We start from the raw sequence: 18,883 nt of genomic DNA on the forward strand, positions 1-18,883 counted from the left end.
AAGAAAAAATAATTTAGAATCCTTTTAAGAACTTATCCTCGATGTAAAAATGGAAGCAAAAGTATCTGCTTTTTCTTATGATGATAGGCCCTTTAGTGTGTTTTTATGCTCGTAACCAGCTAGTTTCTGTGTAAACAACCAGCATTTGTCGTTCTTACTGAAACGTGAAACTCAATTTTGAATACTTCAGAAAAAAAAGAGAGAATGCATTCTTCAGTGTAATATAAGATTTTTAAGTTAAACGTTTTCCACTAGGACGGAAATCCACTTACGTTATTTCATTTCCCTAAAATGTTTTTCTGAATTTAATCTAGTTCAATTTTCTACAATTGCTTATTGCATGCATCAAAAGAAATAATTTTATTTATTTTATTTTTTCGTGCGTAAAGGTTATTTTTTTTAAAGTTTTTTTTTTTTTTTTTGCAAGCGATTTTTTCTATTTTATTGGTATTCGTTATTTTATCGTTTTTTTGAAATTGTTCATGATTAAAATGCTGTTTTTATCGCTTTTTGAAAACTCATTTACGATTTGAACATTATTTCTTTTTTGTTCTGTTGGTAAAGATTTTAAATTGTTATTGATGCATTTTATTTTCAGCGTTAAAAGTATTACAAACAAGTTTAAATGTTTAAGTCTTTACTTTCGTTCGCATGGTATGCATTTTCATCAACAAAATCATTGAGCTAATAGAACTTCGTGAAGAATTTTTTGTTCTTCAAAAGTAAAAACGTTCTACTTTAAAAATAACAACCACCTACAAGGATCACTTTAGGATTTTCGTTGTGCTACATTTGTAAAATGTGTGTAAGAGCTCTTAAAACATAATCCCCTAATTTCTTCCTTAAGTGTCACTAGACCATTCTTTGCAAATCGTGTTTTATTGTAAATGTTTTTCTATAAGTGAAGTTATATATGCTTAGATATTGAAGCAATTTCGGAAAATGCAGCAGACGTTTATATATTCACACATAAGCACCAAGTTAAAGTTTACTGAGGTAAAATCCGGTGTATATTACCTTTCAATATCAAAACATTGCTGGAATTTTACATCCTGTGAAAATGTTAAAAACAAAGTTTATAGCTCTCACTAGAAAGTAGTAAAACATCAAGTGAATATTTAAACGATATGAGTTCCACAACTATTTTTGAGACAGTTTGATTATAAATGGGGAAGCATTTTCACGGAACAGCAGTATTAGTGGATTTATCCACAAATACTGTACTATATGACAAAATTTGTAATAAATTTACTGACTTGTTTTTGTTGTCATTGCTATTTTGGTTAGCAGTGGTTTTTGGTTAGAGTGTACAATTATTTTTCTTCTAATAGAGCTGCGATAGAGATCCTCTTTCTGCAGACCTAATTCAGTCCCTCGATATGACATCCAGTCTTTCATGTGCAGTAGGGTGGGTCAAAAAACACTTTTTTTTTCTAATGAATTTCTAATAGTGTGGAAAACTTGCGCATTGGCATCCTAATAACGGGATAAATAATTTTAAAAAATTTGAAATCGCGCAAGAGCCCCCAAGTTGAGAAAAAAATAGAAAACATCGGCAATTTTTAAGGACATATTTTTTTTTTCAAAAAATGGTTTATTTCATTTCTAATAGTATAAAAAATATACTTTGTAGTTATTGAAATATATAGAAAAAACTTGGGGCACATTGTCGATCATTTGAACTCGCGCAGAAAACCTCAAAATATCATTTTTAAAGTAAAAGTCATATTATTTCACAAATTCTTAAGCTAACATAAAGCTATAAAAATATTCAATTAGGGGCCGTGGTAGCCTGATCGGTAAGGCATTGGCCTCGGGACCGGAGGGTCTCGGGTTCGATTTTCACTGGTCGAAAACCCACCGTCGTCACTAATGGTGACTGGGCGACGTTAAATATGCTCGTGGTCACAATGTCCTCCAAGTGAAACGATCCCTCTGGGGGTGCCAGACTAGGAAGTTATTCGGCTCCTGGCCTGGTTCTAAATTGTCTCTCGAACTGTCCATAGATGGCACCACCATCTATTGTGTTGTCTTTGTACTGTCCTGGGAAAACAAATCCTGGAAACATTGTGGATTAATAGAGGTATAAGCTTCCTTAGTGGAATAGCAGAAACCTCAATTTGTGTGTGTGAAAGAAAGAAAGAAAGAAGAAATTCTATACTGTCAACCACTTCGTCACTGAAGTCCTCGAAAATCAGTAAAAACTTTTTGGAGCAATGTTATTCCTACAGTAGCAATGTTCCCCCGTTTTACGGTACCAAAGCTCGTACGATGCAAAACTGCACTGAGAATTTGGTTTATCCGAGAGTGAACATTGCAAACGGGCACTCAATGGATCGTTAAAATTCCATGTAATCGCGCTACATGGACGCTGGAAATTTTTCCGCACCTTAAAAATCTTCCACTTTTCGCTGTGTTAAGACCCAAAACCTTAAGGGTTAGCGGTCACTCATAGCCGCAGCGCTACACTGTCGGAACGCTCAAATACTTCAAAGTTACAATAGCTTTTTCAAACGGTGTTTATTTGTTTTTTCTTCGTTTTTTTCTTCTGATTTGTAAATTCTAATAAATGCTTCTCGTGTATAAAAGATTCAATGCATAACTATATAAAATAAATTAAAGTTGGGCCTGAGATGTAGCAAAAAATCTTTCAAACAGTAAGTAAATATAGGTTAGAACAGAATAGTTTATGATGCATTGAGTATATATTATTTTAAATAATAAATACGTATAATATTATATATTGTTCATTCATATTGTATTAGGCGGGGGGGGGGGGTGCACATTTCCACCGCATCCAAGAGTGCATTACTATCAAAATCTTAAAAGCCGTAGATACGTTAACCCCGAAAGTACTGCAAAAGCACTTATTTTAGCAAAGCTTTAATTTTTACGCTTTTCGCGACCCTGTCTTAATAGCGAAAATTCAAGCCTCGCAATTTTTTTTTATATATAAAATTAGCTGTATTCAGTCAACTCACAATAACTCGAAGCCCCCAAGAGACCGGCTAAAACGTTCGAGTTATTGGTATTTTGAGTAAAGGGAAATTTCCACAACAGTCTCAAGATTTGGGACCCGATGAAAACTTCTAGAAAAGGGATATTCAAGTTATAAGCTTCGAGTTATCGAGATTGGGCTGCATATAAAATTCGTGAAATTTTCGGCTCGTGAAATCACACATCTTTTCATAAAATCTATTTATTTTCATAAAAATTAGAGGTCGCATAATAAGTACTTTCACAGTACTCTAGCTCTTTGAGGGCAACATTAAAAGTCGTTTTTTAGCCAACTGACACGGCGGCTTCCACGATTGGCGGAAAAAGAATGATGACCTTGAACAAAGCCGCCGAACGGGTAACAGTTCTTTGAAAATGCTTTTCTCTAGACTTTGAGGTTAAATTGACATTAAATTGGTATTCAATAATACAGAACGAATCTGATAATTGAATCGATTTCCGAGCTGTTGGTGACGCGTATTTCATTTCAACACACGCAGTATTTTGTCTTAGAATACGCTGGATTACATTCGCCTGCCAGCTTTCAGACGATACTTCCGACCATTCGTTTTTCAAAGTGTTTTAAGCACTCTAATAGCTGAAGAAACTGTACAACTACACCCCCTCCCCACAACAATTGAATTTCCAAGCAAGAAGAAAATTTTCCTCTCATAGAATATATTTGCTTTGAATCGACCGGTTAAAATCAGGAAATAGTTAAGTGTAAGTAAATTATTTCTTTTTAATATCAAATTTTTATATCATGAATAAATATATATGTTCTTCAATGAGTTAACTCATGCAGATACGTGTTTTTTTTTTTTACTGTACAATGTTTAAATTGTGCTAAAATAGTTTGAAAACTAAAAAAGGCGTCAATGCGGTATTGATGGTAAGATTTGAATTACATGAGTGATTTAAAAAATTTACTTGTGCCATGAACTAAGAGGTTCATTTTTTTTCTCACGAAACTTTGCTATTATATGGATGTATATTAATTTTAAAATATCACTCTTATGATTTATCCATGTAAACGTCTACAATAGTATCACATGCCCCCCCCCCCCCCTCTAATAAAAACGGCATTGGAAAAATATAGATTTTGCCTAATTCTACTTGTAACGGGTGTTTTTTTCTTTATAGTATAGCATACGCAACAGATTTTTGATGTTATATTCACTAGTTATTTTTTGCAGTCTAAATTATTGGTGTATTGTTAAGATTTGAAAATATTCTTCTAAATTCTGAAGTTATAATGATGTCGCACTATATTGATTAAATCGTTCACGCGTTACTACGCAGCATTAATGTAAACTAACTTAGGGCAAGTTTTGTGACAAGAAAGAGTACTAAATACACATTTTTAATTGACAATCATTACGGGTTCTTTTTTTTTTTCGAAATTTTGAGATGTATCATTAGTTTGTTGGTGAGTGATATAAAGGGTATTAAAAAAAAAGTTTTTACAGTACATAGTTATTTTTCACTTATTTTTTTCTAAGTGCATATGCACTGCTCAAAAAAATCAGAGGAGCACATGATTTTAACAAAATTGAGAAAAATATTATTCTGGAAACTAATTTCCAATAAAGCCTCAATGTTTTCAGGAAACATGAGAATAAAACGTAAACTTTGGAAGCAAATCAACGTTTCTGTCGTCGAAAAGCACAAAAAGGATACAGGTGCATGAATTGCGATTTGAACGGAAGCCCATTCTTTACTGTCTCAGCAGTACAATTCAACCATTCACTTCTTTTTTCGATCGAAAAATGCTAGAACACTGTAATTCCATGGCCTGATGTTTTTTCGGGAGACTCGAAACAGGTCAAACACAAAGAACTGTACCAGATGATGTTGAAGATACATAATTTCATGTTCGTTTCACTGTTCTAGAGAAATAAAGTTCCGATTAAAATGTCTTCTGCTTCTTTTTTGCTGTATTACATCTTAATACACATGTATACTCCATTGTATGCCTTTACAAGGCTACCTCATGACGGTTTCTTCACTTTTGTGTGATTGCTCCGTGCGCCCCTAATTGTTTTGAGCAGTGTATTTTAACCTTGCTGTATTTCAATATAGTCAATCAATACAGTATATTCCAACCTCAATTTGACACGAAAAACTAATCTAGTAAGCGGGATATTCTATTATCCAGGGTTAAAATGACAAAAAACAACGGTTTAGAACATTGAATTTTTTTAGAAAGTGGGACAGTCTTTTAACCGATATTATATTAAGTGGGATTGACTGTACCAAAAAGGACCGAAATTGGAGAACGTCGATTTCCGCCGTTGTCTTTGACATGTGAATGTTAAGATTCCCCAACTATTGTCAACATGTCAGGTTTCAGACTTTTACGGGATACTTAACATACTTATTAAGACCGACTTTTATAAGATTAGACCTTTTCGTTTACGTCTGCTTATTCGACAGTTTTTTAATTTTACTCAATTTAGGCTTTTGATTGCAGACATTAGTTTTATTTGCTCAGTCTTCAAGTTCACGTACGTAGATCCATCTTCTTTGGTCCATGAATTAACCATTTATTTTTTGGCGATTTTGGTCGCTGTTCTTCGAATCTGAAACGCAAAGCTTTAAAAGACGCAAGGATTGAACTGAATTTATTCGCGAAATTACTAACAGTATTTTTCTTTTTTTGATTTCTCAAAATAGCGCTATGCATGACGAAAAGCAAGTAATGTTATTATCACTAAAGTTTAATAATTCACAAAAATTAAACTTTTTAAGAGTGTAGGGCTTGGGATCCATCATGCTTTAATTTCTGGCACTCTTAATTCGATTTCATATGAATATTATACTTTGTGGTCAATGATTTATTCATAGTGAGTAAAAGGCACGGAAGAGTAGCTTACTTTTAGCTTAGCTTAGTTTGTTTTAGCTTAGCTTTTAGTTTAGTTTGAAAAATGATCTAATGAGTTTCAACGACTTTTCAAATTCAATTTTGATTTAACGAGATTTTTTAATTTTTACCGTAATTAATAGTTCAAGCACACATAGTTACGCTTTAATGTACAGGACGAGCTCAAATGACGGACCGAAATTCAATAGTACTTTCGAAAATATGACTTTTTCAAACCGCGTCCATCATGTGTGCTCACTCTGCAATTAACGTCAAGGAAAATTCAATGACAAATGAAATGAATGACGTCTCAGAGACGTCGAAGCCAACAACGACAGTCTCGGAGTCAATAGCTTTAATGACCAAGGACAGATACATGGGAAAGGCGGTGAGGGCAATCGCCCCTTCATTGAACCGAGATGCAAGAAGTCTCCCTAGGCATATTTTCGGTACTGAAGCTAAAAAAAGTTATTTTAGCTGTCATCAATAATGTTACGAAAACGAGGGTTCTCCCTCGGAATGTTTTCAAAATCGTCGTCTTGTAAACACAATACGGGTGTTTTCTTCAGTCAAAAATAATACAAATAATACTTTCAACTTCAGTCAATGAAGTTGAAAGACTGAGCAAAAAAAAAAAAAAAAAAAAAACTTGAGCCCAGAAAATACTTGCATTTTCATTATATTTAATTTTTAGTTAATCTTTTTGTCCGATTTGTCAAACAAGGCATGGATTTTTATGAGGTCATAAGTGATGTACTTTGGCGCGTTTTCTACTGGCACGCTGAATGTTTACGCTTGGATGTCTACCGTATTTCCAGTTTACGATAATTCAAAAGCGAATTAAATAATGCGCTTTGCGCTGATGGCAATTCATCACTTGTGATGTCATATGAAGAAGCGTCAAAAATTTGAATTTGCGCACCGATTAAAATTATTGTTAAAATCACTAAACTTCGTCAAGTTATTTTAAAAAGGTCAATTTCTATGCTTTAAAGCATGCTCTTTCAGAAAAAAAATAATTTTAAAATTTCCAAAACGATACCATTGTAGCACATCTCTTAACACTTGAGTGATAGGATTGGAACTTTGTATAGGAAGTTTTTCGAAGTTCCAAAAACTCAATTTTAAACGATCTTAGATAATATAAGATGGAGTGCGGAGATTCTCCAGTAAGAAATTAAAAAAAAAAAAAAAAAACTATAAAAACTATAGGACATTTTTGATAACGTCAGGGGTCCTTCAATAATTACGTAAGGATGATTTTGGTAATTTTTGACCCCCCCCCCCCTCTTCCCATCTTACGCAAAAAACATTTCGTTTTTCAAAATAACAAAATATCGACTCTTACATTACTGGAAAGGTTATCAAATTGGCCATTATAAATCTTTTTGTGTAAAAAATATTTACTAAAATGTTGGAATCTAGACCACTGCATGTTTTTTCGACCTTTTTTTTTGTATATGATAGGATACTAATTAAAAATATAACATGCTATTCATAGTGCGATTCTTTTATTATATTTTACACTAGTCAATCATTGTAAAACAAGTCAAAAAACAGCTCATCCTAATACGTTTTTTACTGTCTAGACGCAAATGAAATAGGATCCCTGCCATACCACTTGACCGCGCAATTTCTAATACAAAATATCGACTTAAAAAATATTACGTAAGAATGCGTTTGACCCTCCCAATCCCAAATTAAGGGTATGTGCATGTGTTTCTAACACTTCTCCTCTCGAGATCCTTGGCCTTACGTATCTAATGAATGGGCTTTTATACAGAAAGGCGTTCTGCACACTCCACCGGAATTTTTTAGAACTAGAAGTTCCAAAAAAAAAAAAAAAAAACTCAATTTGAGCCCACCTTCCATGATTTTAGGAGACGAAGATTTGGGAAATTATAAAAGGGATATTATCTAAAATCAATCGCCCTCCTCTTGAATATTTTCTGGATCCGCGCTTGATAATGACATGAAATCCTGATTGATAAGGCGTCGGACTCATAACGGGAGCGTCTCGGGTTCGATGCCAACAGGTAGAAGACTCTCCGTGATTGTTAATAGTGAATGAGGAACGTAAATAGGTTCGTGGTCACGAACTTCTCCAAGATCCCATTCCAAATAAGTACCTGGGGGGGGGATGACTACTGGTCTGGATAAAAAAGAAAAACTTAGCACCCTTAAGAGCCCCATTTACTTGGTTAAATCAATTGTCGAGGTTAGTGAGTGTACAAGTGTTTTCGAGACATTTGAAGACACGCGATTTGGATTCAATACTAACCAGAGGTAAATGTTGGAATTAGACGGTTTTTTACTTCCTTTTACAGAAAAGGAAGTATCGTATTCGCGAAAACATTTTAACTCGAAAATTTGACCTTACTTTCCATTTTACTCAAGTTTAAATTTGGTACGTAGACTCCTAGTGGGGTCTAGTTGTGCCCCCCTCCTTTTGATTGCATTCGGGTGTTTCTAAAGGGGGCTTTTGCTCGTTTTTGGGGGTAAATCATTGTTAATATCGATGTAAACTCAAGTGGTGTTATAATTTGGCGGACACTTGGCGATATATCGCCATTTTAGTCGCCAACTTGGCGACAAATTTGAAGATTTTTTTTTTTTTTTTTTTTAATCTGTTTCAATTTGGCCACTGTTGGTGATATTTAGAGAGTAAGCTATTGAATCACATTAAAATTGCCAGTAATGGGGAAATGACATCAAATTGGATTAAAAGGAAGTCATGTGATGCACACATCAGCTCGTTTTCACGCTGTTTTTAGCGGAAACCAAATAAACAAGCTTGTAAAACAAAACTTACGTAAAATCGAGGACAAAAGTATAAATAAATAAATGTTTTCAAAAAAAAAAATGCAGTTACTGCCCTTTACCTGCCCACGGGAAAACTATGGTGCATTGCAAATGTAAGTGATTTTATTAGCATGTCAAGGAAAAGTTCTTGTCAACTAAAACTTTATATTTAAAGTTAAAGCACCAGAATTACTCGCTGTTGTCAGTAGCGTGCGACGATTGAACTATTCTGTTTCCTGGAGTTGATGCAACGTGTTATAGATTCCTTGAAACGTGAGTCCCATAACTGATGTTCAGGGAAATAATGTTCATTTAAAAATAATTCCAAAATAAAATGTTTGACATTAGTACGATCAATATTCACAGAGATATGAAACGCTGCGTTTTGTGACTTACACCACTTTACGCTCGCCGTCAATAACACCTTTTGGGGGAAGAATATAGCAGTTAACAAGGGTTTAAAATCATATGTGTGCATACAGTGGTTTTTCAAATTGATTGAGGTTTTGTTGTGTGTTTTTGCGTATCATGGCATAACATTTGCATTTATTTTTGAATAGCAATGAAAAATATAAATACTTTATTTTTTACTTCGACAACCTGCCATTCTTCTGAAAGGGTGATAAGTTCTAATCTCATCGTCTATATGGACCCTTAAAACTTTGAACTCGAATATCTCTTGAGTTTTGGTCGCACAAATGTCAAGTGTTTTGTGTTGGAATTATTTTTGAATGGAGATTATTTCCCTAAATGTAAGTTAGGGGATCTAGCGCCCGTATTAATAATTAAACTTAGTATTTTTTGACTCATTTTTTTTTTCTTCAAACTTTCAATATCTTTACTCTGCATCTGATTTTGAGCATTTTTGCAACTAGAAGTATGCATCTAGGATTAATAATTGCGAAAAATGAGGTCTTGCAGGTAAAAACTAAACACCCTATACATGTATGCTTTTCTTTTTTGCTGAATTATTCGTTCAAATTTTTTTGACAAAAAAAAAAAAAAAAAAAAAAGAAAAAAAAAAGAAAAGAAAAAGAAAAAAATGTTATTTGCGTTATCGTATAACTTTAATTTTTAAGGTGCACAGAATTTTAAAGCAAAAAACCAATTTTTCTTTTCAAATAGAAAAAAAAGGAGACATTGCAGATTGCGAACAAATTCCTAACTGTTGGTTATTGAGTCGCTGTTCTTTATTATTTAAATACGCTACTTTTTCCATGAACTTCCTTACTTTCCGTGATTTTACAAAAAAAAAAAAAGTTTTCTAACTGGAATTTTTGATTATTAAGAGATTTTGTTTATACATACATGGCTTGGTGAAAGGGTATACTTCAACAACAAATATTCCAATAAAATCTTTTTCCAAATCGACTAAAACATATTTTCCTTTGTCCAGCTTTAAGAGACACTTCAGTTGTTTATGTTTTTTTTTTTCAAAGTTGCCACTGCCGAATTTCTGAGAACCGAAACACTTTAAGGCTTCTCGAAATGTGACCGTCTTTCGGCAAAAGATTTTTTCGATATTATTTGAAAACACTTATATTGTTTACTTTTAAGGAGGCTTTCATATTTTGCAGAGAAATTACATTTGCTTCAATAGGAAATGTCTTGAGAAGTGTGGCTTCTTTTAAAGAAATCGACTTTCTTTATGGGAGATTTCAAGCAAAACACTTTTAGGGTTTCGCAACTCAGAGTGAAGCTTTCATTAGAAAAAGAACTCCACAACCGTTGTACGAGTTTTATAGAAAAGTGTGTCGAAATGTGCCTGAATCTTATCCAGAGGTTTTTTATAGATAAAAAAAAAATTTCTTGAAAATCGTCAGAGGATCTACATAAAACGCACTTACTTTCATGTTTCTGGTGAATTTTATTTTTTAAATTTGTTTTAATTGGGTTCGCGTCTGTTATCTTTTACAGAACAAAAAATGATGTCATGATCTTTAAATAATTTCTCAATGGTTGCAGCATTAACTTTAGGCTGTTGAAAATATTCTTCGCGTACAGAGATTTTTTTAATATGATCATTGCTTGTATGGGATGTTTATAAAGTCTTGCAATGTGATCAAGAGATTTTTATATCATTCTTTTTTTCTGAGCAATGACGAATTGCTAATTATCCTCACCTGAACGCCTTTGATGTTCCTTTGATATTTCAGTTTACCATGATGACGAGAATAAGTATTCGCAACTCCAGAGCTCGAATACGCTACCTTGCGGTGATTAATGATACTAAAGAAAATGGTAAAACATTCCATTCCACGCGTTTTCTTAGGGGTATATTACAGGCTTCAGACAGTTTATAGTGTAATGTAATTTCAGAAGAATAGAAAAGAAAGCTTCCCACAAATACGATAAAAATCGCTATCATTCACTAAGCGACAAAGCAAGTTATAAGTTACAGCATGCTTTTGTTTTACCTTTTTCATCCGCCATTAGACAGTGACTGCAGCGCCCCCTATAGTTTATTGGAGTTGTGAATAGCTAAATGTTTTAAATTTATATTAAGAGAGACTAATTTCCATCGTCATGGATTCAAATCGTCTGCGTTCGTTCAAGGCTTAACTCAAACAGATTTTGCATTTTTTAAAATTTATTTCTTTGTTTGAAATCGCGTTTTTTTCAGGAAAGATACCTGTATATATATGAACATAAATAGTAAAACTTTATCTTTTTAAAAATTGCCACATTACTACCGTCGAACTCGCTTATAACGAGCCCTGATTTAACGAAAACCGGGATTCAGCGAGGAAATCGAAATACTTGGTTGGTACAATGTGAAGTCTATGGGAGCATAACTCGCTTTTAACGCGCAAGCCCCGCTTAAGTGAGCAAAATTTTTGTCATTCGTAAAATTTATGTTGACTTCCAGCTTAGATTATCTTTTTTTTTTGGTAAATTTTCTTTAGCATTCCAAAGTCAACCGAAGTTACTGTTCTTTACTAATAATAAAGCTGAAAGTCTCTCTGTCTGGATGTCTGGATCCTGTGACGAGTATAGCGCCTAGACCGTTCGGCCGATTTTCATGAAATTTGGCACAAAGTTAGTTTGTAGCATGGGGGTGTGCACCTCGAAGCGATTTTTTTGAAAATTCGATTTTAATCTTTTTCTCTTTCAATTTTAAGAACAAAATTGTCATAAGATGGGCGAGCAAATTACGAAATTATTATAACGTGGAACTGTAACATGGGCAAGCAACTACGGGCAAAGCTGTGCGGGTACCACTAGTAAATCATAAATCCTGAGAACAAGTGATGACAGTTCTTTTTTTTTTAATTTGTGAAGTAATGAAACATTTAAAAATTGTATATATATGTGTGTTTATGTGTATTCCTCAAAAACAATGACATAAGAGACATTCATACAGCACAAAGCAAGGTAACCAACTTGTTTGGTACTGCACAGTGATGATGAAGAAGAAGAAGAAAAAAATCAACTATGATAAATTTTTATGATTTTTTTTCACGAAGTCGTGTTTTACGAGCCCTCTGTTATAACAAGCAAATATTGGGCCCCTTTGTGCTTGTCATAAGAGAGTTCGACTGTGATTCAAATCTTTTAAGATTGATAAGAAATAAAAATATCATAACGATATACGCTAGAAATATAATCATTATGAAAAGTACACGAGTGCAAATTGGACATAAAAACCATATCTTTTTTAAACCATTCCAATCACCATTTCTTTTTTTTTATGAATATGCAACGTATCACCTAATCTAAATAATGACCAGCCATAATAGGACGGGTGCAAATTTCTCCATTTCTATTAGATTCCTTTAGTGAAGTCAAGAAACCCAGTAGTTCAGGTTTCGCAATGGGGTTGTTTCCAAAATTTAAAAAATAGTTTTTTCTCTGAAGGAATATGCTTAAAAACATAGGATCTAACTATTTTTTTTTAAAATAATTTAAGTTTAACATTTAAAACAAATTACTTAAATCGGTTCGCTTTCATTGTTTACAGTTCTTGCCGATGACATCACAAATGATGAAATGCCATTCTGTGTTGCCATTCGTAGAGTAAAATATTTAATTCGCATCTTTACACACGTGTATTGGCAACGATATGGTTGATAGCACGAAGCATAGAGCGCAATTTTAATTCGCTTCTTGATTATCATAACGTGGAAACGCGGTACAAAGATGCGCCAAAGAGCGTCATTTGTGACGTCATCAAGACCTCGTCTTGTTTGAAAAATCGGATAGTTTAAAAAATAATTTAAAAAATAACTGTTGGGAAAATGAAAGAATTTTCTGGGTCCATGTTATTTTGTTTGCTTATTCTATCAATTTCAGTGACTAAAAGTACTACTTTTGACTGAAGGAAACAACCCCATTCGTGATTACGAAAAAAAAAAAAAAAAACTCATGTGTGGGAAAATTGCAGACACGTGTTTAAGGTTGCAAGAAACTTCTTTTTTTATTTCAAATAAATGTGAGCTTATAGGGTCTAAGACATTCGACAAAAAGCTGTTGTTTCATCGCGTGTCTTAACACCCATACTTTCGCGTCCTTTTGGATTGAAAACGATGATCTTTATAACCCCGCATAATGTGGATGCAATTTTTTCCATATTGGGGCTTTTTAAAGTTATTTATATTTTTATTTTTTAACACAAAATAAAAAATATTTATTTATTATTTCGACTTTCGTGTGTTTTCATTTAGTGTAGTTTCTCTCAATTCGTTATATTTGAACGCAACACCAAAATAATTAAGTAGCCACTCTCTTCACAAATATTTTTATCAAGTGCATAAGTGATTGGAATTTTAAGATTTTAAGCTACTATTACAATCTTTTAAGGCTTTACTTTTTACCGAGTAAGCTTTTACATTAAAAAACTTCAACTTAGAATTTACTTCGTTTAAGTCACGAAGCTGGTAAAGCAAATTTTGAATAACAAGCTAATTATAGAAGTAGTTTGGAAGAAAAATAAGAAAGAAGGGAGAAAAAGGAAAGATAACATTAAATTTGCACTAAGACTTTAATAATCTTCAAAAACTTTTTTCAGAAAAGATAAACTTTTACGTATTTTCAATTTAAGTTATTCAAGAGCAACATTTTTATTGTCTTTTTATTACCATATTGTCATTTTTTAAAATTGATCTCTTTCATTATCAAAAATGATTTAAAATTCATACTCCATTTTTGACGGCGAAATGTCGTAATTTTTCTCTGAGGGAATATTGAGCGAAAAATAATAGAAAAATGCACGTATTTCTATCTATTTATAAACCTTCAAAGATGCTAGCAAATTACCAATCAGTTTACGTTTTATTTATTTATTTTTTTTTTTAACATCCTTCTTGCAAAAATATTCAAATGAAGGATCATCCGTTGTTTGAAAATCTTTTGAGTGACAGTAAAGATATTTTCTGTAAATATGCACGTCAGTTGCACATGTGTTTTATCTTTTCTTTTTTTTCTTGGCACTTTCAAAGTTATATTTAGTCTTGGCGATAAACAATGTTTTATTAAAAACTTATGTTTCTAATGGTTGAGGATCTAATTTTCTCATGGTTAGATTCTCGTTTGAATTATGTTACGTTGTGGAATTTAATATTATCTTTGTAAATAAAAAGTTTTAAGATTCATACTGTGTGTAAATATTAAATCACCAGATTTGTTTTAAAAAAACTTGTGGTGTTTTGTCGAGTGAAATGATAAATATATATGATTGCCCAACAATGAACGTATCGCTTGCGTGAAGATCAACTTTGTCAATTTCCTCTTCACAGTGCATTGGAACGTATGAACAATATTTTTTCGTAATATAGTATCATTTTTAATTCTGCACAACATTTCTTTTTTTCAATTTCTTTAATGGTTAACATTAATCTTTAGGTAAAAAATGTGTTTCCTCAGATTAACTTTAATGTGTGTAATCCAAGACGACTGTCGCAATTTACTGAGAGACTATTAGCCTAGTTTGGACGTATTTGACTTGCAACAAGAAAATTTTGAATTCCAATTCCCCTTGAAACTAGAAGAGAGCCTACACTCTTTTTCCTTGGAATTAGAAGATGTAGAACATTTATTCCCCCGGAATTAGATAGTTCCCGATGTTAATTACTAGGAGGTAGAAGAACTGGGATAACATTCGAAGTAAAAACGCCTGGTGGGGGGGGGGGGGGAGTCTCGGAAAAATGTCCCGTTCGTAACGTTAAGTTTTTTTTTCCAGGTACCCAAGCCTTCACAAAATAATGCTGTTGGGGAATAATACATGCTTTAATATACTATCAAAGCAAAACCGTTAATCCCATATTTAAGAGTTACTTAAATAAAATAAAAAAACAGCGTAACGAACGGGACTTTTTCGGAGAACGGCCCATAAACTCTTTTCCTTTGGAACTAGAAAATCTGGAATTATAATCCCAATATCCCCTGGGCTCTAATCCCATCGAAACTATAAAATCTCGAGTTCTTGTTATATCATACCAGGCAATAATCCCATGGAAACAAAAATATCCTCATGTTTTTTTGGAAGTAGAAGATACCGAGTTACAATCCCTCAGAGCTGGAAGATACTGCATTCTGCCGTCCTCAGAACTAAAGGATTATCAATTCTAATTCCCTCGGAACTAGAACATCCGAGTTTTTGATTAATTTTCCCTCGGAATTGAAAAAAAAAAAAAAAAACTGAAATACTGAGCGGAAGATTGCGGACAAAGTAGTTGGGTTGGTTGTGGTGTCTATCCCGCATTGATATACCTGGGAGTGTTTCTGGTTTATTCCACTTCCACAGCAAATGCTAGGTAGCCACAACCTAGTTCTAAACCCCTAGGGATAGAAATATCACAAATTTTAATGCCTTCTGATCCAAAAGATTCCAAATTTTAATCCCCTCGGAGTTAGGAAATAAAAAGGAAGCAGCTTTCCCTTGTAACTCTAAAAGCAAGCACTTAGTTTTTTTCTTCCATGATTTTTTTTTCCATCTATTAAACATTTTCAGAGTAGCCAAAATTTAAGTTTGTGAAATACATAGTACTAAACCGTTCGTCCCCTCAGATTTATGATTCCGCAAAAATAGCAGCTGAAAGTTTTAACTTGTACCTGTTCGTTTCCATTTTCCCACAATGCACTGCATATTTAAAAATCTACTGTGGGCAGGTAAACGGCAATATCTGAAGAAACGAGTTTTCGAGATAGTTGAAGAAATGTGTGTTGGATTCAAAGCTGACAATAGGCAAATGTTGGAATTAGACATTTTTTCACATTTTGTTTTCAATAAAGCTGACGAAAAACAGATGATAAAAGTGAAAAATAAAAATTTTGCAGTTACTGTCCTTTACCTGCCCACGGTAGAAATAATTAAGCAGCTTTGCTTGAAAGTAAAATAATACAGAAACGTTCGAACCTAACAGAAGTCTGCTTTTTACACAGAAAAATGAATAAATGAAGACAATAGCTGTTTTAAAGAAAATACAGTATAATGGGGTCAAAAGAGCATGCTTAAAAACATAGGATCTGACCATTTTTTAAATAATTTGTTTAAGTTTAATATTTAAAAAAAAATACTTAACTCGGTGCGCTTTCATTATTTATGCTTCTGCCGATGACATCACAAATGATGAAATGCCATTCAGTGTTGCCATTTACAGAACAAAATATTTAATTCGCATCTTTACTCACGTGTATTGGCAACGATATGGTTGATAGCAAACGTAGAGCGCAATTTCTATTCGCTTCATGATTATCATAACGAGGAAACGAGATAGAAAGATGCGCCAAAGAGCATCATTTGTGACGTCATCAAGACCACGCCTTGTTTGAAAATTCGGACATTTTAAAAAATTAATTAAAAAATAACTGTTGGGAAAATGAAAAAATGTTCTGGGTCCATGTTATTATTATTATTTTTTGCTTATTCTATCAATTTCAGTGAGAAAAAGTACTACTTTTGACTAAAGGAAACAACCTCATTACGAGAGGTAACAATTTGAGCATACGAATAATATAATAGTAAATATCGGAAGAACAATTAAGTTGAAAAACTTTCATGAAAATAGCCATCAAGCATAAATAAATTAAAAAAATCTATACATCTAGTATAGATTAAGGACATGGTCCTCCTCTAGTACTATACGATGTCGAAAAGCGACTTTCTTCTCTTCCCTTAATGACAAAGAAACAAACGATAGTGACAGTTAAAGTGCTCGAATTTTCTTGAAAAACGAATGGCTTGTTCATTACTTACATGTCAGTGTCTCACTGGCCGAAAGAAAAATATCTCAAAAAAAGAGTTTGCAAAAGCCAATGGAACGCATTTGGACATTGGAGATTGTCTGACAAGGCGGAGAAATGTAAGTTTCACTGCCACGTGTCATCTAAGAAAGTTTTCTTTTTTTTCAGTAATCGTTGTAGCGAAATAAATAGGTTTATTTATTAATTAATTAATTTATTTTAAAAATATGTATACTTTTTTTTTTAATTTATTGATTTTCTCAAGAACATAATGAAATTGCTTTTTTTTCACATATGAACTAAAAAAATTATTAAAAACTTTGCTTACATACTGGTTTAACTGAAAAAATGTACATAAATCAAGCAAGTATATTTAAATAAATACCAGATAACTGTATAATTTTGGTTTTAACACACCTTCGGAATGTTGTAGTTCACTGGGTGAATTGATAGAAGATTGCATACTATTGTCAGATTATTTTTTACTTACGTTTGATTTGTAAGGAGAGTAGAGAAGTTTTCACCAGTTCTACAGAAAACAAAAATCAAATATTATTTTAAATGTTTATTTTATTTAAAAAAAAACAATAAGCAGACAAAAAAGATTCAGCAGCTAAAAAAATGCAAAAGGAAAAAAAAATGTGATAATATGACAAGAAAGCGAAAAATGTGTTCAAAAGTAAAGCAAAAGCTTTCTCCCATTTTTGCAGAAAAAAATTAAGTTTCTTTTGAAAAAATAACATTTTGATGTCATATAATTAAATTTAAATGAAAAAGAGTACGGATTTAATGTTTGACGTTTTGAATTCAAATTATGTTTTTCGCAATCACAAGTGTGTGTGTGTATAAGGGTGTCCCAAGATATAATGGCGAAAAAAAAGTTGTGAAATCGAATACGCATACCCTCCAAATTTTTTTCTTTTCACCTCAGAAACATGAGAAAAAAATTTTATTGCAATAAAATAAAGGGAACATGTGCCGACTTGAGGTCAAAGTTGGACCTGAAATCCTGTACTGCGACTACAGTGGAAAGATTGCTAACTGTATAATTCCTTACTACACGTGACATCAGTTTATTTAAAGCAGATATTTACAACAATATCAGACTACAAGAAACATTACTGTACATATTTTTATTTCAATGTTTGCTCTTTGCAGTCAGGATAGAGCTTCCGGTGCTCTTGAACGCAACGAAACACAAATTGTTTTTGTTCCTCAATAACTGTAAGCAAACCATGAAAATCCTGCATCATTTTTACCGCTCTTTCAGCTGCATCGTTTACTGCTCTAAGCATTGAAACAGTCTGTTTCACATCAAAGAATGAAATATTATTGATCATACCATAAAAGCTGGATGAATTTTTGTAGAGCAGCTTTTGAGATGATTGGGTCCACATTTTCGTACACTTTTTCAAAAAGCACAAACCTTTGCTGGGTGCTTTGACTGCCAAAATGCATTGAAGCCATGGTTTCAAGTATATTGTTACTACAAACAAGCAGACATCAAACAATGTTTCATTTTCCTTCGTATCTAATTTTAGTTGTGAACTAAATAGTAATAGTTTTAGGGAGTAAATCGCTCGAGCCGTCCATCGAGCTTGGTGCATGGCTCCCGATGGACTTATTTTAAATTCATTTTCTGTATCTCCACCTACAAATATGATAGGCAGTTCTATCAACTCTTGATAGTCATCCCTGACCATAATATTAGTGAGTTCAGCACGGTAAAAGTCAAGTAAATATTCCAAGTTAGGCTATAGTTCGTAACAACTCCGCAACTCCTGCATAGCATTGTATTTTAGTGGGATAGATCAGTTCATATATAAGATGGTGGCAAGCAAAGGAAAGCATTTCTCTATCAAATATTTGCTCAAGAATAGCGCAAGAACCGCTTAAAGGACCTGTTTTGGAAGCTGTAGTACCACAACAAAGAGTTTTGTACTTTGTCTTCGAGATTCCAATCTAAAACTGCCTTTCAAACAGCCTGTGTTTGTTCTTTTCCTGTAGAATTATCCAGTTTGGACTCAGCAATGAGTTGAT

The sequence above is a fragment of the Uloborus diversus genome, chromosome 7 (genome assembly GCF_026930045.1).
Source record: "Uloborus diversus isolate 005 chromosome 7, Udiv.v.3.1, whole genome shotgun sequence".
Lineage (NCBI taxonomy): Eukaryota > Metazoa > Arthropoda > Arachnida > Araneae > Uloboridae > Uloborus > Uloborus diversus.